General features: G+C 48.0%; 14 non-coding genes and 2 pseudogenes across 14 annotated transcripts; all 16 read left to right on the top strand.

Moving 5' to 3' along the window:
- The first annotated feature begins 1,884 nt into the window (after nucleotides 1-1,884).
- On the top strand, nucleotides 1,885-2,060 carry LOC139619727 (U2 spliceosomal RNA; annotated as a pseudogene).
- Nucleotides 2,061-2,447: 387 nt separating this feature from the next.
- On the top strand, nucleotides 2,448-2,562 carry LOC139618994 (U5 spliceosomal RNA). The gene has a single exon (XR_011689999.1). It is a non-coding gene; the product is annotated as a U5 spliceosomal RNA (small nuclear RNA).
- A 5,750-nt stretch (nucleotides 2,563-8,312) lies between these two features.
- On the top strand, nucleotides 8,313-8,494 carry LOC139619665 (U2 spliceosomal RNA). The gene has a single exon (XR_011690647.1). It is a non-coding gene; the product is annotated as a U2 spliceosomal RNA (small nuclear RNA).
- A 399-nt stretch (nucleotides 8,495-8,893) lies between these two features.
- On the top strand, nucleotides 8,894-9,008 carry LOC139618993 (U5 spliceosomal RNA). The gene has a single exon (XR_011689998.1). It is a non-coding gene; the product is annotated as a U5 spliceosomal RNA (small nuclear RNA).
- A 164-nt stretch (nucleotides 9,009-9,172) lies between these two features.
- Nucleotides 9,173-9,364, top strand: LOC139619458 (U2 spliceosomal RNA). The gene has a single exon (XR_011690453.1). It is a non-coding gene; the product is annotated as a U2 spliceosomal RNA (small nuclear RNA).
- Nucleotides 9,365-9,751: 387 nt separating this feature from the next.
- Nucleotides 9,752-9,866, top strand: LOC139618992 (U5 spliceosomal RNA). Its single transcript, XR_011689997.1, has one exon. It is a non-coding gene; the product is annotated as a U5 spliceosomal RNA (small nuclear RNA).
- A 164-nt stretch (nucleotides 9,867-10,030) lies between these two features.
- LOC139619585 (U2 spliceosomal RNA) lies at nucleotides 10,031-10,222 on the top strand. The gene has a single exon (XR_011690577.1). It is a non-coding gene; the product is annotated as a U2 spliceosomal RNA (small nuclear RNA).
- A 403-nt stretch (nucleotides 10,223-10,625) lies between these two features.
- On the top strand, nucleotides 10,626-10,740 carry LOC139618991 (U5 spliceosomal RNA). Its single transcript, XR_011689996.1, has one exon. It is a non-coding gene; the product is annotated as a U5 spliceosomal RNA (small nuclear RNA).
- A 164-nt stretch (nucleotides 10,741-10,904) lies between these two features.
- On the top strand, nucleotides 10,905-11,096 carry LOC139618860 (U2 spliceosomal RNA). Its single transcript, XR_011689867.1, has one exon. It is a non-coding gene; the product is annotated as a U2 spliceosomal RNA (small nuclear RNA).
- A 387-nt stretch (nucleotides 11,097-11,483) lies between these two features.
- Nucleotides 11,484-11,598, top strand: LOC139618990 (U5 spliceosomal RNA). Its single transcript, XR_011689995.1, has one exon. It is a non-coding gene; the product is annotated as a U5 spliceosomal RNA (small nuclear RNA).
- Nucleotides 11,599-17,347: 5,749 nt separating this feature from the next.
- Nucleotides 17,348-17,526, top strand: LOC139619813 (U2 spliceosomal RNA; annotated as a pseudogene).
- Nucleotides 17,527-17,921: 395 nt separating this feature from the next.
- LOC139618989 (U5 spliceosomal RNA) lies at nucleotides 17,922-18,036 on the top strand. The gene has a single exon (XR_011689993.1). It is a non-coding gene; the product is annotated as a U5 spliceosomal RNA (small nuclear RNA).
- A 164-nt stretch (nucleotides 18,037-18,200) lies between these two features.
- LOC139618848 (U2 spliceosomal RNA) lies at nucleotides 18,201-18,392 on the top strand. Its single transcript, XR_011689855.1, has one exon. It is a non-coding gene; the product is annotated as a U2 spliceosomal RNA (small nuclear RNA).
- Nucleotides 18,393-18,787: 395 nt separating this feature from the next.
- On the top strand, nucleotides 18,788-18,902 carry LOC139618988 (U5 spliceosomal RNA). The gene has a single exon (XR_011689992.1). It is a non-coding gene; the product is annotated as a U5 spliceosomal RNA (small nuclear RNA).
- Nucleotides 18,903-19,066: 164 nt separating this feature from the next.
- LOC139619457 (U2 spliceosomal RNA) lies at nucleotides 19,067-19,258 on the top strand. The gene has a single exon (XR_011690452.1). It is a non-coding gene; the product is annotated as a U2 spliceosomal RNA (small nuclear RNA).
- A 395-nt stretch (nucleotides 19,259-19,653) lies between these two features.
- On the top strand, nucleotides 19,654-19,768 carry LOC139618987 (U5 spliceosomal RNA). The gene has a single exon (XR_011689991.1). It is a non-coding gene; the product is annotated as a U5 spliceosomal RNA (small nuclear RNA).
- Nucleotides 19,769-21,105: the final 1,337 nt, after the last annotated feature.

Below are 21,105 nucleotides of genomic sequence, written 5' to 3'. Positions count from 1 at the left end.
TGTCCGTTATCTGCCCTCCTATACATAACATGTATAGAACCGCTGGCACAGATCTTGAGAAGGGATCAACGAATCAATGGGTTGGGAGTACCGGGGAGCGGGGGACTGGACACCAAGTGTATTTTATACATGGACGACGTGAACATTTTATGCACCGACCTTTTATCCGTCAACAGGACGCTGGACTTGACTGACTGGTTTGGACAGGCTTCTGGGTCAAAGTTGAACAAAAACAAGACCCAAGCCCAATTTTATGGACCGTGGACAGCGACTGAGATGACAGGACTCCCTTTGACTGTGACCCAGACTGACCAAAAAATACTGGGGATCAAATTTGACAGGGAGGGAGAAGGAACAACAAATTGGCCAGACGTGGTAGGGAAAGTAAAACAAAGACTAGGATATTGGGGACTTAGAGGACTGACTATTGAAGGAAAGGTTTTAATCATCAAAGCGGTGATTTTACCTTTGCTTTTACTCATCAGTTCTGTTTTTATCCCACCTAGGAGAGTGCTTTTAGATCTGGAGCGAGCCATCTTTTATTTCCTGTGGGGCTCCAAGTGGGAGAGACTGAGGAGGGAGGTCATGAAAAGGCCAAAAGAGAAAGGAGGAAAAGGAGTGCCTGACCTGTACTTGTTTTTAGGAAGCCGATACACCGCACTACACCTCAAACAAGCCACAGACCCATCCGGAAACCCCAAAACTACAGCCATGACACGTTTCTGGATGGGATCGTACCTCAGACGATTGAAGATTTTACCTACAGATCTTAAAGTACCCGTGTCTTTTAGCCTGCCACCAGCCTATGCTTTTATCCCGACGTTTTTAAAGCATTTTAAACTGGAGCAGGAGGAGCTGCATATTTTAACCAACCACCGTTCTCTGATCTCTGTTGTGCAGGAGCAGGAGCCAGTGAGTCCAGTGCGCGGGCTCGCATTTGGCGAGCCCTCAACAGTTTGGCGCAACGTGAACCATTCCGCTCTTCCAAACAGACTCCGGGACCTGTCATGGATGGTGGCTCATGAGATTCTCCCAGTCAGGTCCGTCATGCACTCCCGGGGCATGTCAACACGCTCAACCTGCCCCCGACCCGGTTGTGGCGCGCCAGAGTCGGTGAGGCATTTGCTCTGGGAGTGCAGCGCTGCCGTAGACCAGTGGGCAATGGCCGGCTCCTTGCAATTCCCGTACTTGCCAGCAAGGGAGGTCCTTACAGCACAACTGGTGCTGTATGGGGTGAGCCAAAAAACACTGAAGAACGATGACTTTGCCCAGATGTGGCTCACCCTAGCCGCCATCAAAGACGCCATATGGACCTCCAGAAACTTGCTGGTAAGGAAGCACATGCAGATCCCCCCCGTGGCTGTGATCCGGATGGCTGTAGGCGGCAGGCCTAGGACACAGCCACAAAGAAGCATCGCCTCTGTGCCCATTCGGACGAAGGAGCCGGAGCCACACATGAAAAGGTCAAAGCAGCGGCGGCCTGGCTCTCCGGGTGAGGCAGGTGGGAAGGAGCAACAGGGTGAGGATCTCCTCTGAGCACCACGACAGGATCCCGAGAGACCAAATGTTTGGGGGAGCGGAATGAGTGACCCTGGGTAGGGACTCATTCTGCTCCTGCACAAAATTAGAAAGAAGAGAAGTTTTAAACCAATGCACTCCCTTTTTAAAGATTTGGGACACTCCATGGTTTTCATTTGTGAGATGGATTTTATGTTTGACAACATGTAAAACCCCTTGAAATATTTGTTTTTAATGTTTTAAAAAAAAAAAAAAAACAAACAAACAATGGTTTTACAACTATTTATCATATTGTTGTGATTATAATGTACCCTTTGTATCTCAAGATGTAAACCTTCTTTGAAAAAACTTGAAATGAGTGTCAATAAATCTTTTCGAAAGAAAAAAATCTGTTCTTATCAGTTTAATATCTGATATGTCCTCTACCCGAGGACAAACATATTATACGGATTTTTAGAACTGGGAGCTGAAAAAGGGGCTTGCCCCGTTCACTCCACGCATCGACCTGGCATTGCAGTGCCGCCGGGAACGGTGCACCCTTCTCTGGCCGTGTGGAAAAGCAAGCAAGCAAGCAAGCAATGACGCAAACGTACAGTTTCAAATGCCCCTCTGGCAGTGGCTGGAGGAAGGTGAGTCAACCTGCCCCACAGCTGATATCCCTCACGCGCCCTGGAAGGGCTGCTAGCCTCCAATCAACCCCGCATTTTCCCTGTATTTTGGTCCCCGGGGGCCTGCAAGCGCCTGATAACTTGAGAAATTTGTGGGGATTGCATGTTGAGGCCCAGACACTTTTCTCCACAGCCCGATTGGCTAGAGCCCGTGACAACATGGGGAGGGGGCGGGGATTTGGCAAGCTAAGAGAAGGCTACCGTGAGGGCGGTGACTGGGACCAATGGGGTCCTCGGCCGCTCTTGAGGAGAGGCCTGTACTGACTCTGGTTTCTCTTCATCACGCACAAGTCTTTCGCCTTTTACTAAAGACTTCCGTGGAGAGGAACACCAATGAGTTTAAGCTATTTTTGGCAGGCTCTGCCGTATGGCTGAGCCCTTTGAGTTTGTGAAAAGTCAAACAGCTGTCGAGGTCAGGAATGGGGAGGTGGGCGGAGGTGGTGAAAAGCAGCCATTGCTCCGCTCATGTCAAAAGCAGCCAACCGCGACCAGCGAGATTTGTGCCAAGAGCCTGGCTGGAACGCCAGACACTTTGGGCCCATCGCTTCTCGGCCTTTTGGCTAAGACTGCGGTCGCTTCCTTTTGATGGTTAAATTCTTGCCTGTTGTGGCTCTGAGTTAAACCAGCTCTTGGGAGGAAATTGTCTACATTCCTTGTTTAAAGTTGTGCAACTTTTCTGTAGTTGCATATCTTAAACAAATAGGAATTCATTGGCCCAGAGAATCTCTTACCTGCGCTCTGCCGGATTCAACACCTTGTCCAGGCCAAAACTTGAAAAGGTAAGTACGTTTTTAGATTTTTTTCCTTTTTATATTTTTAATTGTATTTACTTATTTATTGTTCATTGTTTTTTTGTCCATTGTAAGTTTTTTACTGATTTTAGATCCTTTTAGCTTGTGGTGCCTCCACCATGTCGGCCACCCATGCCAACATGCGGAGGCACCACAGCGTCCGTTTTAAGTTTAAAGAAAAGGATGGAAAGCTCCTGGAGATGTCAAGGCTAGATTTCTCCAGGAAGCTAATCCAACAGGCTTTGAAATTCACAGCAAACGATTTGAATTGTATTTTGACCCTACCATTAAATAAAGGTTTTGATGTAAGCTTCCAGTCTGCGGCTATCCTGAGAGAATTTTGGACAAGATTTGAGTCTGTGAAACCCCAGTTTTCTGCATTTGTTGTTGAAAAACTGACTGATAATGCATTGAAAACAGTCATTGTCAGAATGTTTAATGAGACAGTGAATGCAGAAGACATTTGTATATGGCTGGGGAGATACTGCACTGTTAAAGGCCAGGCTACCAAAGTGAGAGATGAGGACGGCATCTGGAATTGCGCTTGGAGGGTCCCCATTCAACAATGGCAGGACCCCCAGGGCTTCCAAGGCCTGAAACATCTGCCGTCAATGATAGTTCTGGGTGAAAACAGGGGCTACATCCACTACCAAGGTCAGCCCAAGCTCTGCCGCAAGTGCGGTGAGCATGGGCACCTGGTAGAAGCGTGCACAAAAACCTTTTGCGGAAAGTGTAGAGAAATTGGGCACACTTTTGAGGAGTGCACCAATGGCAGGAAGTGCAACCTTTGTGGAGAAACAAATCATCTCTTCAGAGCTTGCCCCAAATCGTTTGCCAACAAACTAAAGGCAGCAAAAGCCAATGAACAAAATGGAGGACAAAAAGAAAAAGAGCAGGTTGAAGAGGCTGGGCAGGAAAATTCAAATCTCCCGCCAGATACTGTGATTGGAGAGGAGGGATCATGTGAGGCGGGAGAGGGGGAGGGGCCTGCAACAGCCCCATCAATGGAGAGTGGAGAGGAGGATGGGGAGATGCAGGAAGTGGGCGGAGCTAGTTCAGAAATGGAAGATTTTCAACCACCTGAAAATAGTGAGGATGCCCCCCTCCCCGATGCCCAGCAAACAAAGAGACTTGCATCGGAATTGTCCTCTGAGTCTCCTGTAGCCTCAGAGAAGAGGGGAAGAGTTGGGACTCTCTCAGACAGTTCATCTGTGGAGGAGCCCAGAGTCTTCCCCTCCAATTCACCAAATGAAGTCTCTTTCCTGACAGTAGCTCTACAATCAACCCCTAAGGACTCCAAGCTAAATGCAGCCTTGCGTCAAAGGCCAACCCCCAGAGTCCGACGGGGGAATGGAGCTCAACTCCCTCCTTCATCACCTGTTGAAGTGAAGGAGGAGCCCCGTTCACAAGAAATAGTCTAACTGCCTTTTTTTTAAAAAAAAAAAAAGATATTTTAGCATCTTAAACCTCTATTTAGTGTTTTTAAAATTTCATACCTGTTGTTTTTAATCATACTCATGACACTCACCTTCTCAACCATCAATGTGAGAAGTGTGAAGTCGAGAGTTAGAGCCCAGAGTGTTTTATCCTTTCTTAATTCTACAAAGTCAGATGTGTTTTTAATGCAGGAATTTGGCATACCGTTTTTAAAACACTACCGACAGTGGGAGGAGATGTGGCCACAGACATCGATATGGAGCGGATCAAACCAAAATAAGAACGATGGAGTGGCCATTTTAATAAAAAACCCTCAGGTTCTGGTGAAGGGTAGCACTGTGGTGAGAGACGGTAGGGCACTTTTAGCACACTTGACCTTTATGGGACAGGATTTTAACCTTCTCAATATTTATGGCTTTAACGACAAAAATGACAGGTATGACCTTTTAGAAGACCTGCAGTCCCACATGCTAGGGAGAGTGCCATTAGTTTTAGGAGGTGATTTTAACTGTATTTTAAGTCGAAAAGATAGAAAAAGAACAGGGGAAGATTTTAAAATTGACAAAACATCGGTTTTATTACAGGGCATATGCAGGGATTTTAAACTACAAGACTGTTTTAAAACCATGCATCCCAGAGAGGAGGGCTTCACCTGGTTCAGTGGTGATGGCACCAGAGCCTCTCGCATAGATTTTATTTTCACACGGGACTGCCCGCCAACCGATGCTAGATTGACCCCTGTTTTCTTTTCTGACCACCTGATGCTCTCCTGCACCCTTTCACTCTCTTCAGGTGTGACTTTTGGAAGTGGTCTGTGGAAACTCAACTGCTCCCTGCTTGAAGATCAACATCTAGTTCAGCAGTACAGGGAGCAGTACCGAGAGTGGCAGACCCTTCAAGACATGTACGATACACGAGCACACTGGTGGGAGATGGTGAAGGGAAAGACCCAGACTTTTTTCAGACAGGCAGGCAAAAAAAGAAAGGGCAAGGAGAACAGACGCATGATGGGACTGCAGAAGCGACTACAGCGCTATTTTAACCTCAACCAAAATGGAATGGATTTTAATGAAGAAATTACAGAAATCAAATCAGAGATGTCGGTTTTAGCTGAAATTAAAAGCAAGGGTGTCATTTTAAGGAGCAGGGAACGGGAAATAGAGGAGGGTGAGAAGTGCACCAGGTATTTTTTTAAGAAAATTGTTAGTAAAGGGGGGACCATTTTAAAACTAAAAAAGGAAAACGGGTGCATAACAGAGAATATCGAAGAAATTAAACAGATTGTGGAAAATTTTTACGTAGAATTGTATAAAGAAAAGCCCATTAGAATAGACACCATGAATGAAGTTTTAAAATCCATCGATAAAAAAGTAAAAGACAGTGTGCTTTTAACCCAAGATTTTACCATTCTAGAGTTAAATAAATGTTTGTCAAGTTTTAAAAAAGGGAAGTCCCCAGGACAGGATGGACTTCCCTTGGAATTTTATTTGACCTTTTGGGACATTTTAGCACCTGATTTGATCGATGTTTTTAAAGACTTTGAGCACCTAGACCGACTTCCTGACAGTTTTAGAGTAGGGATAGTGACTCTACTGCACAAAAACAAAGACAAGACCGACCTGATGAACTGGAGACCTATCGCACTTTTAAACCTTGATTGTAAACTTTTTAGCAAACTTTTAGCCTCACGTATGTCCTTGTTTTTAAAGGGGGTGATTCACCCGGATCAAGGCTGTGCCATCCCAGGGAGGAAGATCACCGACAGCCTGGTACTGATCCGAGACACCATCTGTTACGCGAGAGACAGAAACATCCGGCTAGTAGTCCTAAATTTAGATTTTGAGAAAGCCTTCGATCGGGTCTCGCACCAGTACCTTTTCAAGGTACTGCAAAAAATGGGGTTCCCAGAAAGGTTTCTAGCTTGGGTGGGATTGCTGTATCGGGACATTACCAGCAAATTTGTGATTAACGGGCATTTGACAAAAGCAGTCGATATTAACTGCGGTGTCCGTCAGGGTTGTCCGTTATCTGCCCTCCTATACATAACATGTATAGAACCGCTGGCACAGATCTTGAGAAGGGATCAACGAATCAATGGGTTGGGAGTACCGGGGAGCAGGGGACTGGACACCAAGTGTATTTTATACATGGACGACGTGAACATTTTATGCACCGACCTTTTATCCGTCAACAGGACGCTGGACTTGACTGACTGGTTTGGACAGGCTTCTGGGTCAAAGTTGAACAAAAACAAGACCCAAGCCCAATTTTATGGACCGTGGACAGCGACTGAGATGACAGGACTCCCTTTGACTGTGACCCAGACTGACCAAAAAATACTGGGGATCAAATTTGACAGGGAGGGAGAAGGAACAACAAATTGGCCAGACGTGGTAGGGAAAGTAAAACAAAGACTAGGATATTGGGGACTTAGAGGACTGACTATTGAAGGAAAGGTTTTAATCATCAAAGCGGTGATTTTACCTTTGCTTTTACTCATCAGTTCTGTTTTTATCCCACCTAGGAGAGTGCTTTTAGATCTGGAGCGAGCCATCTTTTATTTCCTGTGGGGCTCCAAGTGGGAGAGACTGAGGAGGGAGGTCATGAAAAGGCCAAAAGAGAAAGGAGGAAAAGGAGTGCCTGACCTGTACTTGTTTTTAGGAAGCCGATACACCGCACTACACCTCAAACAAGCCACAGACCCATCCGGAAACCCCAAAACTACAGCCATGACACGTTTCTGGATGGGATCGTACCTCAGACGATTGAAGATTTTACCTACAGATCTTAAAGTACCCGTGTCTTTTAGCCTGCCACCAGCCTATGCTTTTATCCCGACGTTTTTAAAGCATTTTAAACTGGAGCAGGAGGAGCTGCATATTTTAACCAACCACCGTTCTCTGATCTCTGTTGTGCAGGAGCAGGAGCCAGTGAGTCCAGTGCGCGGGCTCGCATTTGGCGAGCCCTCAACAGTTTGGCGCAACGTGAACCATTCCGCTCTTCCAAACAGACTCCGGGACCTGTCATGGATGGTGGCTCATGAGATTCTCCCAGTCAGGTCCGTCATGCACTCCCGGGGCATGTCAACACGCTCAACCTGCCCCCGACCCGGTTGTGGCGCGCCAGAGTCGGTGAGGCATTTGCTCTGGGAGTGCAGCGCTGCCGTAGACCAGTGGGCAATGGCCGGCTCCTTGCAATTCCCGTACTTGCCAGCAAGGGAGGTCCTTACAGCACAACTGGTGCTGTATGGGGTGAGCCAAAAAACACTGAAGAACGATGACTTTGCCCAGATGTGGCTCACCCTAGCCGCCATCAAAGACGCCATATGGACCTCCAGAAACTTGCTGGTAAGGAAGCACATGCAGATCCCCCCCGTGGCTGTGATCCGGATGGCTGTAGGCGGCAGGCCTAGGACACAGCCACAAAGAAGCATCGCCTCTGTGCCCATTCGGACGAAGGAGCCGGAGCCACACATGAAAAGGTCAAAGCAGCGGCGGCCTGGCTCTCCGGGTGAGGCAGGTGGGAAGGAGCAACAGGGTGAGGATCTCCTCTGAGCACCACGACAGGATCCCGAGAGACCAAATGTTTGGGGGAGCGGAATGAGTGACCCTGGGTAGGGACTCATTCTGCTCCTGCACAAAATTAGAAAGAAGAGAAGTTTTAAACCAATGCACTCCCTTTTTAAAGATTTGGGACACTCCATGGTTTTCATTTGTGAGATGGATTTTATGTTTGACAACATGTAAAACCCCTTGAAATATTTGTTTTTAATGTTTTAAAAAAAAAAACAAACAAACAATGGTTTTACAACTATTTATCATATTGTTGTGATTATAATGTACCCTTTGTATCTCAAGATGTAAACCTTCTTTGAAAAAAACTTGAAATGAGTGTCAATAAATCTTTTCGAAAAAAAAAAAAAAAAATCTGTTCTTATCAGTTTAATATCTGATATGTCCTCTACCCGAGGACAAACATATTAAACGGATTTTTAGAACTGGGAGCTGAAAAAGGGGCTTGCTCCGTTCACTCCACGCATCGACCTGGCATTGCAGTGCCGCCGGGAACGGTGCACCCTTCTCTGGCCGTGTGGAAAAGCAAGCAAGCAAGCAAGCAAGCAAGCAAACAATGACGCAAACGTACAGTTTCAAATGCCCCTCTGGCAGTGGCTGGAGGAAGGTGAGTCAACCTGCCCCACAGCTGATATCCCTCACGCGCCCTGGAAGGGCTGCTAGCCTCCAATCAACCCCGCATTTTCCCTGTATTTTGGTCCCCGGGGGCCTGCAAGCGCCTGATAACTTGAGAAATTTGTGGGGATTGCATGTTGAGGCCCAGACACTTTTCTCCACAGCCCGATTGGCTAGAGCCCGTGACAACATGGGGAGGGGGCGGGGATTTGGCAAGCTAAGAGAAGGCTACCGTGAGGGCGGTGACTGGGACCAATGGGGTCCTCGGCCGCTCTTGAGGAGAGGCCTGTACTGACTCTGGTTTCTCTTCATCACGCACAAGTCTTTCGCCTTTTACTAAAGACTTCCGTGGAGAGGAACACCAATGAGTTTAAGCTATTTTTGGCAGGCTCTGCCGTATGGCTGAGCCCTTTGAGTTTGTGAAAAGTCAAACAGCTGTCGAGGTCAGGAATGGGGAGGTGGGCGGAGGTGGTGAAAAGCAGCCATTGCTCCGCTCATGTCAAAAGCAGCCAACCGCGACCAGCGAGATTTGTGCCAAGAGCCTGGCTGGAACGCCAGACACTTTGGGCCCATCGCTTCTCGGCCTTTTGGCTAAGATCAAGTGTAGTATCTGTTCTTATCAGTTTAATATCTGATATGTCCTCTACCCGAGGACAAACATATTAAACGGATTTTTAGAACTGGGAGCTGAAAAAGGGGCTTGCTCCGTTCACTCCACGCATCGACCTGGCATTGCAGTGCCGCCGGGAACGGTGCACCCTTCTCTGGCCGTGTGGAAAAGCAAGCAAGCAAGCAAACAATGACGCAAACGTACAGTTTCAAATGCCCCTCTGGCAGTGGCTGGAGGAAGGTGAGTCAACCTGCCCCACAGCTGATATCCCTCACGCGCCCTGGAAGGGCTGCTAGCCTCCAATCAACCCCGCATTTTCCCTGTATTTTGGTCCCCGGGGGCCTGCAAGCGCCTGATAACTTGAGAAATTTGTGGGGATTGCATGTTGAGGCCCAGACACTTTTCTCCACAGCCCGATTGGCTAGAGCCCGTGACAACATGGGGAGGGGGCGGGGATTTGGCAAGCTAAGAGAAGGCTACCGTGAGGGCGGTGACTGGGACCAATGGGGTCCTCGGCCGCTCTTGAGGAGAGGCCTGTACTGACTCTGGTTTCTCTTCATCACGCACAAGTCTTTCGCCTTTTACTAAAGACTTCCGTGGAGAGGAACACCAATGAGTTTAAGCTATTTTTGGCAGGCTCTGCCGTATGGCTGAGCCCTTTGAGTTTGTGAAAAGTCAAACAGCTGTCGAGGTCAGGAATGGGGAGGTGGGCGGAGGTGGTGAAAAGCAGCCATTGCTCCGCTCATGTCAAAAGCAGCCAACCGCGACCAGCGAGATTTGTGCCAAGAGCCTGGCTGGAACGCCAGACACTTTGGGCCCATCGCTTCTCGGCCTTTTGGCTAAGATCAAGTGTAGTATCTGTTCTTATCAGTTTAATATCTGATATGTCCTCTACCCGAGGACAAACATATTAAACGGATTTTTAGAACTGGGAGCTGAAAAAGGGGCTTGCTCCGTTCACTCCACGCATCGACCTGGCATTGCAGTGCCGCCGGGAACGGTGCACACTTCTCTGGCCGTGTGGAAAAGCAAGCAAGCAAGCAAGCAAGCAAGCAAGCAAACAATGACGCAAACGTACAGTTTCAAATGCCCCTCTGGCAGTGGCTGGAGGAAGGTGAGTCAACCTGCCCCACAGCTGATATCCCTCACGCGCCCTGGAAGGGCTGCTAGCCTCCAATCAACCCCGCATTTTCCCTGTATTTTGGTCCCCGGGGGCCTGCAAGCGCCTGATAACTTGAGAAATTTGTGGGGATTGCATGTTGAGGCCCAGACACTTTTCTCCACAGCCCGATTGGCTAGAGCCCGTGACAACATGGGGAGGGGGCGGGGATTTGGCAAGCTAAGAGAAGGCTACCGTGAGGGCGGTGACTGGGACCAATGGGGTCCTCGGCCGCTCTTGAGGAGAGGCCTGTACTGACTCTGGTTTCTCTTCATCACGCACAAGTCTTTCGCCTTTTACTAAAGACTTCCGTGGAGAGGAACACCAATGAGTTTAAGCTATTTTTGGCAGGCTCTGCCGTATGGCTGAGCCCTTTGAGTTTGTGAAAAGTCAAACAGCTGTCGAGGTCAGGAATGGGGAGGTGGGCGGAGGTGGTGAAAAGCAGCCATTGCTCCGCTCATGTCAAAAGCAGCCAACCGCGACCAGCGAGATTTGTGCCAAGAGCCTGGCTGGAACGCCAGACACTTTGGGCCCATCGCTTCTCGGCCTTTTGGCTAAGATCAAGTGTAGTATCTGTTCTTATCAGTTTAATATCTGATATGTCCTCTACCCGAGGACAAACATATTAAACGGATTTTTAGAACTGGGAGCTGAAAAAGGGGCTTGCCCCGTTCACTCCACGCATCGACCTGGCATTGCAGTGCCGCCGGGAACGGTGCACCCTTCTCTGGCCGTGTGGAAAAGCAAGCAAGCAAGCAAGCAATGACGCAAACGTACAGTTTCAAATGCCCCTCTGGCAGTGGCTGGAGGAAGGTGAGTCAACCTGCCCCACAGCTGATATCCCTCACGCGCCCTGGAAGGGCTGCTAGCCTCCAATCAACCCCGCATTTTCCCTGTATTTTGGTCCCCGGGGGCCTGCAAGCGCCTGATAACTTGAGAAATTTGTGGGGATTGCATGTTGAGGCCCAGACACTTTTCTCCACAGCCCGATTGGCTAGAGCCCGTGACAACATGGGGAGGGGGCGGGGATTTGGCAAGCTAAGAGAAGGCTACCGTGAGGGCGGTGACTGGGACCAATGGGGTCCTCGGCCGCTCTTGAGGAGAGGCCTGTACTGACTCTGGTTTCTCTTCATCACGCACAAGTCTTTCGCCTTTTACTAAAGACTTCCGTGGAGAGGAACACCAATGAGTTTAAGCTATTTTTGGCAGGCTCTGCCGTATGGCTGAGCCCTTTGAGTTTGTGAAAAGTCAAACAGCTGTCGAGGTCAGGAATGGGGAGGTGGGCGGAGGTGGTGAAAAGCAGCCATTGCTCCGCTCATGTCAAAAGCAGCCAACCGCGACCAGCGAGATTTGTGCCAAGAGCCTGGCTGGAACGCCAGACACTTTGGGCCCATCGCTTCTCGGCCTTTTGGCTAAGACTGCGGTCGCCTCCTTTTGATGGTTAAATTCTTGCCTGTTGTGGCTCTGAGTTAAACCAGCTCTTGGGAGGAAATTGTCTACATTCCTTGTTTAAAGTTGTGCAACTTTTCTGTAGTTGCATATCTTAAACAAATAGGAATTCATTGGCCCAGAGAATCTCTTACCTGCGCTCTGCCGGATTCAACACCTTGTCCAGGCCAAAACTTGAAAAGGTAAGTACGTTTTTAGATTTTTTTCCTTTTTATATTTTTAATTGTATTTACTTATTTATTGTTCATTGTTTTTTTTGTCCATTGTAAGTTTTTTACTGATTTTAGATCCTTTTAGCTTGTGGTGCCTCCACCATGTCGGCCACCCATGCCAACATGCGGAGGCACCACAGCGTCCGTTTTAAGTTTAAAGAAAAGGATGGAAAGCTCCTGGAGATGTCAAGGCTAGATTTCTCCAGGAAGCTAATCCAACAGGCTTTGAAATTCACAGCAAACGATTTGAATTGTATTTTGACACTACCATTAAATACAGGTTTTGATGTAAGCTTCCAGTCTGCGGCTATCTTGAGAGAATTTTGGACAAGATTTGAGTCTGTGAAACCCCAGTTTTCTGCATTTGTTGTTGAAAAACTGACTGATAATGCATTGAAAACAGTCATTGTCAGAATGTTTAATGAGACAGTGAATGCAGAAGACATTTGTATATGGCTGGGGAGATACTGCACTGTTAAAGGCCAGGCTACCAAAGTGAGAGATGAGGACGGCATCTGGAATTGCGCTTGGAGGGTCCCCATTCAACAATGGCAGGACCCCCAGGGCTTCCAAGGCCTGAAACATCTGCCGTCAATGATAGTTCTGGGTGAAAACAGGGGCTACATCCACTACCAAGGTCAGCCCAAGCTCTGCCGCAAGTGCGGTGAGCATGGGCACCTGGTAGAAGCGTGCACAAAAACCTTTTGTGGAAAGTGTAGAGAAATTGGGCACACTTTTGAGGAGTGCACCAATGGCAGGAAGTGCAACCTTTGTGGAGAAACAAATCATCTCTTCAGAGCTTGCCCCAAATCGTTTGCCAACAAACTAAAGGCAGCAAAAGCCAATGAACAAAATGGAGGACAAAAAGAAAAAGAGCAGGTTGAAGAGGCTGGGCAGGAAAATTCAAATCTCCCGCCAGATACTGTGATTGGAGAGGAGGGATCATGTGAGGCGGGAGAGGGGGAGGGGCCTGCAACAGCCCCATCAATGGAGAGTGGAGAGGAGGATGGGGAGATGCAGGAAGTGGGCGGAGCTAGTTCAGAAATGGAAGATTTTCAACCACCTGAAAATAGTGAGGATGCCCCCCTCCCCGATGCCCAGCAAACAAAGAGACTTGCATCGGAATTGTCCTCTGAGTCTCCTGTAGCCTCAGAGAAGAGGGGAAGAGTTGGGACTCTCTCAGACAGTTCATCTGTGGAGGAGCCCAGAGTCTTCCCCTCCAATTCACCAAATGAAGTCTCTTTCCTGACAGTAGCTCTACAATCAACCCCTAAGGACTCCAAGCTAAATGCAGCCTTGCGTCAAAGGCCAACCCCCAGAGTCCGACGGGGGAATGGAGCTCAACTCCCTCCTTCATCACCTGTTGAAGTGAAGGAGGAGCCCCGTTCACAAGAAATAGTCTAACTGCCTTTTTTTTTAAAAAAAAAAGATATTTTAGCATCTTAAACCTCTATTTAGTGTTTTTAAAATTTCATACCTGTTGTTTTTAATCATACTCATGACACTCACCTTCTCAACCATCAATGTGAGAAGTGTGAAGTCGAGAGTTAGAGCCCAGAGTGTTTTATCCTTTCTTAATTCTACAAAGTCAGATGTGTTTTTAATGCAGGAATGTGGCATACCGTTTTTAAAACACTACCGACAGTGGGAGGAGATGTGGCCACAGACATCGATATGGAGCGGATCAAACCAAAATAAGAACGATGGAGTGGCCATTTTAATAAAAAACCCTCAGGTTCTGGTGAAGGGTAGCACTGTGGTGAGAGACGGTAGGGCACTTTTAGCACACTTGACCTTTATGGGACAGGATTTTAACCTTCTCAATATTTATGGCTTTAACGACAAAAATGACAGGTATGACCTTTTAGAAGACCTGCAGTCCCACATGCTAGGGAGAGTGCCATTAGTTTTAGGAGGTGATTTTAACTGTATTTTAAGTCGAAAAGATAGAAAAAGAACAGGGGAAGATTTTAAAATTGACAAAACATCGGTTTTATTACAGGGCATATGCAGGGATTTTAAACTACAAGACTGTTTTAAAACCATGCATCCCAGAGAGGAGGGCTTCACCTGGTTCAGTGGTGATGGCACCAGAGCCTCTCGCATAGATTTTATTTTCACACGGGACTGCCCGCCGACCGATGCTAGATTGACCCCTGTTTTCTTTTCTGACCACCTGATGCTCTCCTGCACCCTTTCACTCTCTTCAGGTGTGACTTTTGGAAGTGGTCTGTGGAAACTCAACTGCTCCCTGCTTGAAGATCAACATCTAGTTCAGCAGTACAGGGAGCAGTACCGAGAGTGGCAGACCCTTCAAGACATGTACGATACACGAGCACACTGGTGGGAGATGGTGAAGGGAAAGACCCAGACTTTTTTCAGACAGGCAGGCAAAAAAAGAAAGGGCAAGGAGAACAGACGCATGATGGGACTGCAGAAGCGACTACAGCGCTATTTTAACCTCAACCAAAATGGAATGGATTTTAATGAAGAAATTAGAGAAATCAAATCAGAGATGTCGGTTTTAGCTGAAATTAAAAGCAAGGGTGTCATTTTAAGGAGCAGGGAACGGGAAATAGAGGAGGGTGAGAAGTGCACCAGGTATTTTTTTAAGAAAATTGTTAGTAAAGGGGGGACCATTTTAAAACTAAAAAAGGAAAACGGGTGCATAACAGAGAATATCGAAGAAATTAAACAGATTGTGGAAAATTTTTACGTAGAATTGTATAAAGAAAAGCCCATTAGAATAGACACCATGAATGAAGTTTTAAAATCCATCGATAAAAAAGTAAAAGACAGTGTGCTTTTAACCCAAGATTTTACCATTCTAGAGTTAAATAAATGTTTGTCAAGTTTTAAAAAAGGGAAGTCCCCAGGACAGGATGGACTTCCCTTGGAATTTTATTTGACCTTTTGGGACATTTTAGCACCTGATTTGATCGATGTTTTTAAAGACTTTGAGCACCTAGACCGACTTCCTGACAGTTTTAGAGTAGGGATAGTGACTCTACTGCACAAAAACAAAGACAAGACCGACCTGATGAACTGGAGACCTATCGCACTTTTAAACCTTGATTGTAAACTTTTTAGCAAACTTTTAGCCTCACGTATGTCCTTGTTTTTAAAGGGGGTGATTCACCCGGATCAAGGCTGTGCCATCCCAGGGAGGAAGATCACCGACAGCCTGGTACTGATCCGAGACACCATCTGTTACGCGAGAGACAGAAACATCCGGCTAGTAGTCCTAAATTTAGATTTTGAGAAAGCCTTCGATCGGGTCTCGCACCAGTACCTTTTCAAGGTACTGCAAAAAATGGGGTTCCCAGAAAGGTTTCTAGCTTGGGTGGGATTGCTGTATCGGGACATTACCAGCAAATTTGTGATTAACGGGCATTTGACAAAAGCAGTCGATATTAACTGCGGTGTCCGTCAGGGTTGTCCGTTATCTGCCCTCCTATACATAACATGTATAGAACCGCTGGCACAGATCTTGAGAAGGGATCAACGAATCAATGGGTTGGGAGTACCGGGGAGCGGGGGACTGGACACCAAGTGTATTTTATACATGGACGACGTGAACATTTTATGCACCGACCTTTTATCCGTCAACAGGACGCTGGACTTGACTGACTGGTTTGGACAGGCTTCTGGGTCAAAGTTGAACAAAAACAAGACCCAAGCCCAATTTTATGGACCGTGGACAGCGACTGAGATGACAGGACTCCCTTTGACTGTGACCCAGACTGACCAAAAAATACTGGGGATCAAATTTGACAGGGAGGGAGAAGGAACAACAAATTGGCCAGACGTGGTAGGGAAAGTAAAACAAAGACTAGGATATTGGGGACTTAGAGGACTGACTATTGAAGGAAAGGTTTTAATCATCAAAGCGGTGATTTTACCTTTGCTTTTACTCATCAGTTCTGTTTTTATCCCACCTAGGAGAGTGCTTTTAGATCTGGAGCGAGCCATCTTTTATTTCCTGTGGGGCTCCAAGTGGGAGAGACTGAGGAGGGAGGTCATGAAAAGGCCAAAAGAGAAAGGAGGAAAAGGAGTGCCTGACCTGTACTTGTTTTTAGGAAGCCGATACACCGCACTACACCTCAAACAAGCCACAGACCCATCCGGAAACCCCAAAACTACAGCCATGACACGTTTCTGGATGGGATCGTACCTCAGACGATTGAAGATTTTACCTACAGATCTTAAAGTACCCGTGTCTTTTAGCCTGCCACCAGCCTATGCTTTTATCCCGACGTTTTTAAAGCATTTTAAACTGGAGCAGGAGGAGCTGCATATTTTAACCAACCACCGTTCTCTGATCTCTGTTGTGCAGGAGCAGGAGCCAGTGAGTCCAGTGCGCGGGCTCGCATTTGGCGAGCCCTCAACAGTTTGGCGCAACGTGAACCATTCCGCTCTTCCAAACAGACTCCGGGACCTGTCATGGATGGTGGCTCATGAGATTCTCCCAGTCAGGTCCGTCATGCACTCCCGGGGCATGTCAACACGCTCAACCTGCCCCCGACCCGGTTGTGGCGCGCCAGAGTCGGTGAGGCATTTGCTCTGGGAGTGCAGCGCTGCCGTAGACCAGTGGGCAATGGCCGGCTCCTTGCAATTCCCGTACTTGCCAGCAAGGGAGGTCCTTACAGCACAACTGGTGCTGTATGGGGTGAGCCAAAAAACACTGAAGAACGATGACTTTGCCCAGATGTGGCTCACCCTAGCCGCCATCAAAGACGCCATATGGACCTCCAGAAACTTGCTGGTAAGGAAGCACATGCAGATCCCCCCCGTGGCTGTGATCCGGATGGCTGTAGGCGGCAGGCCTAGGACACAGCCACAAAGAAGCATCGCCTCTGTGCCCATTCGGACGAAGGAGCCGGAGCCACACATGAAAAGGTCAAAGCAGCGGCGGCCTGGCTCTCCGGGTGAGGCAGGTGGGAAGGAGCAACAGGGTGAGGATCTCCTCTGAGCACCACGACAGGATCCCGAGAGACCAAATGTTTGGGGGAGCGGAATGAGTGACCCTGGGTAGGGACTCATTCTGCTCCTGCACAAAATTAGAAAGAAGAGAAGTTTTAAACCAATGCACTCCCTTTTTAAAGATTTGGGACACTCCATGGTTTTCATTTGTGAGATGGATTTTATGTTTGACAACATGTAAAACCCCTTGAAATATTTGTTTTTAATGTTTTAAAAAAAAAAAAACAAACAAACAATGGTTTTACAACTATTTATCATATTGTTGTGATTATAATGTACCCTTTGTATCTCAAGATGTAAACCTTCTTTGAAAAAACTGAAATGAGTGTCAATAAATCTTTTCGAAAGAAAAAAAAAATCTGTTCTTATCAGTTTAATATCTGATATGTTCTCTACCCGAGGACAAACATATTAAACGGATTTTTAGAACTGGGAGCTGAAAAAGGGGCTTGCTCCGTTCACTCCACGCATCGACCTGGCATTGCAGTGCCGCCGGGAACGGTGCACCCTTCTCTGGCCGTGTGGAAAAGCAAGCAAGCAAGCAAGCAAGCAAACAATGACGCAAACGTACAGTTTCAAATGCCCCTCTTGCAGTGGCTGGAGGAAGGTGAGTCAACCTGCCCCACAGCTGATATCCCTCACGCGCCCTGGAAGGGCTGCTAGCCTCCAATCAACCCCGCATTTTCCCTGTATTTTGGTCCCCGGGGGCCTGCAAGCGCCTGATAACTTGAGAAATTTGTGGGGATTGCATGTTGAGGCCCAGACACTTTTCTCCACAGCCCGATTGGCTAGAGCCCGTGACAACATGGGGAGGGGGCGGGGATTTGGCAAGCTAAGAGAAGGCTACCGTGAGGGCGGTGACTGGGACCAATGGGGTCCTCGGCCGCTCTTGAGGAGAGGCCTGTACTGACTCTGGTTTCTCTTCATCACGCACAAGTCTTTCGCCTTTTACTAAAGACTTCCGTGGAGAGGAACACCAATGAGTTTAAGCTATTTTTGGCAGGCTCTGCCGTATGGCTGAGCCCTTTGAGTTTGTGAAAAGTCAAACAGCTGTCGAGGTCAGGAATGGGGAGGTGGGCGGAGGTGGTGAAAAGCAGCCATTGCTCCGCTCATGTCAAAAGCAGCCAACCGCGACCAGCGAGATTTGTGCCAAGAGCCTGGCTGGAACGCCAGACACTTTGGGCCCATCGCTTCTCGGCCTTTTGGCTAAGATCAAGTGTAGTATCTGTTCTTATCAGTTTAATATCTGATATGTCCTCTACCCGAGGACAAACATATTAAACGGATTTTTAGAACTGGGAGCTGAAAAAGGGGCTTGCCCCGTTCACTCCACGCATCGACCTGGCATTGCAGTGCCGCCGGGAACGGTGCACCCTTCTCTGGCCGTGTGGAAAAGCAAGCAAGCAAGCAAGCAAGCAAACAATGACGCAAACGTACAGTTTCAAATGCCCCTCTGGCAGTGGCTGGAGGAAGGTGAGTCAACCTGCCCCACAGCTGATATCCCTCACGCGCCCTGGAAGGGCTGCTAGCCTCCAATCAACCCCGCATTTTCCCTGTATTTTGGTCCCCGGGGGCCTGCAAGCGCCTGATAACTTGAGAAATTTGTGGGGATTGCATGTTGAGGCCCAGACACTTTTCTCCACAGCCCGATTGGCTAGAGCCCGTGACAACATGGGGAGGGGGCGGGGATTTGGCAAGCTAAGAGAAGGCTACCGTGAGGGCGGTGACTGGGACCAATGGGGTCCTCGGCCGCTCTTGAGGAGAGGCCTGTACTGACTCTGGTTTCTCTTCATCACGCACAAGTCTTTCGCCTTTTACTAAAGACTTCCGTGGAGAGGAACACCAATGAGTTTAAGCTATTTTTGGCAGGCTCTGCCGTATGGCTGAGCCCTTTGAGTTTGTGAAAAGTCAAACAGCTGTCGAGGTCAGGAATGGGGAGGTGGGCGGAGGTGGTGAAAAGCAGCCATTGCTCCGCTCATGTCAAAAGCAGCCAACCGCGACCAGCGAGATTTGTGCCAAGAGCCTGGCTGGAACGCCAGACACTTTGGGCCCATCGCTTCTCGGCCTTTTGGCTAAGATCAAGTGTAGTATCTGTTCTTATCAGTTTAATATCTGATATGTCCTCTACCCGAGGACAAACATATTAAACGGATTTTTAGAACTGGGAGCTGAAAAAGGGGCTTGCTCCGTTCACTCCACGCATCGACCTGGCATTGCAGTGCCGCCGGGAACGGTGCACCCTTCTCTGGCCGTGTGGAAAAGCAAGCAAGCAAGCAAGCAAGCAAACAATGACGCAAACGTACAGTTTCAAATGCCCCTCTGGCAGTGGCTGGAGGAAGGTGAGTCAACCTGCCCCACAGCTGATATCCCTCACGCGCCCTGGAAGGGCTGCTAGCCTCCAATCAACCCCGCATTTTCCCTGTATTTTGGTCCCCGGGGGCCTGCAAGCGCCTGATAACTTGAGAAATTTGTGGGGATTGCATGTTGAGGCCCAGACACTTTTCTCCACAGCCCGATTGGCTAGAGCCCGTGACAACATGGGGAGGGGGCGGGGATTTGGCAAGCTAAGAGAAGGCTACCGTGAGGGCGGTGACTGGGACCAATGGGGTCCTCGGCCGCTCTTGAGGAGAGGCCTGTACTGACTCTGGTTTCTCTTCATCACGCACAAGTCTTTCGCCTTTTACTAAAGACTTCCGTGGAGAGGAACACCAATGAGTTTAAGCTATTTTTGGCAGGCTCTGCCGTATGGCTGAGCCCTTTGAGTTTGTGAAAAGTCAAACAGCTGTCGAGGTCAGGAATGGGGAGGTGGGCGGAGGTGGTGAAAAGCAGCCATTGCTCCGCTCATGTCAAAAGCAGCCAACCGCGACCAGCGAGATTTGTGCCAAGAGCCTGGCTGGAACGCCAGACACTTTGGGCCCATCGCTTCTCGGCCTTTTGGCTAAGACTGCGGTCGCCTCCTTTTGATGGTTAAATTCTTGCCTGTTGTGGCTCTGAGTTAAACCAGCTCTTGGGAGGAAATTGTCTACATTCCTTGTTTAAAGTTGTGCAACTTTTCTGTGGTTGCATATCTTAAACAAATAGGAATTCATTGGCCCAGAGAATCTCTTACCTGCGCTCTGCCGGATTCAACACCTTGTCCAGGCCAAAACTTGAAAAGGTAAGTACGTTTTTAGATTTTTTTCCTTTTTATATTTTTAATTGTATTTACTTATTTATTGTTCATTGTTTTTTTGTCCATTGTAAGTTTTTTACTGATTTTAGATCCTTTTAGCTTGTGGTGCCTCCACCATGTCGGCCACCCATGCCAACATGCGGAGGCACCACAGCGTCCGTTTTAAGTTTAAAGAAAAGGATGGAAAGCTCCTGGAGATGTCAAGGCTAGATTTCTCCAGGAAGCTAATCCAACAGGCTTTGAAATTCACAGCAAACGATTTGAATTGTATTTTGACCCTACCATTAAATAAAGGTTTTGATGTAAGCTTCCAGTCTGCGGCTATCTTGAGAGAATTTTGGACAAGATTTGAGTCTGTGAAACCCCAGTTTTCTGCATTTGTTGTTGAAAAACTGACTGATAATGCATTGAAAACAGTCATTGTCAGAATGTTTAATGAGACAGTGAATGCAGAAGACATTTGTATATGGCTGGGGAGATACTGCACTGTTAAAGGCCAGGCTACCAAAGTGAGAGATGAGGACGGCATCTGGAATTGCGCTTGGAGGGTCCCCATTCAACAATGGCAGGACCCCCAGGGCTTCCAAGGCCTGAAACATCTGCCGTCAATGATAGTTCTGGGTGAAAACAGGGGCTACATCCACTACCAAGGTCAGCCCAAGCTCTGCCGCAAGTGCGGTGAGCATGGGCACCTGGTAGAAGCGTGCACAAAAACCTTTTGCGGAAAGTGTAGAGAAATTGGGCACACTTTTGAGGAGTGCACCAATGGCAGGAAGTGCAACCTTTGTGGAGAAACAAATCATCTCTTCAGAGCTTGCCCCAAATCGTTTGCCAACAAACTAAAGGCAGCAAAAGCCAATGAACAAAATGGAGGACAAAAAGAAAAAGAGCAGGTTGAAGAGGCTGGGCAGGAAAATTC

This window comes from Trachinotus anak, unplaced genomic scaffold (assembly GCF_046630095.1).
Source record: "Trachinotus anak isolate AG129_WGS33_773 ecotype Australia unplaced genomic scaffold, CSIRO_AGI_Tana_v1 ptg000003l, whole genome shotgun sequence".
In the NCBI taxonomy this organism is placed as follows: domain Eukaryota; kingdom Metazoa; phylum Chordata; class Actinopteri; order Carangiformes; family Carangidae; genus Trachinotus; species Trachinotus anak.
The sequence above is the reverse complement of the archived record's forward strand: the minus strand, read 5'-3'. Positions and strand labels throughout refer to the sequence as shown.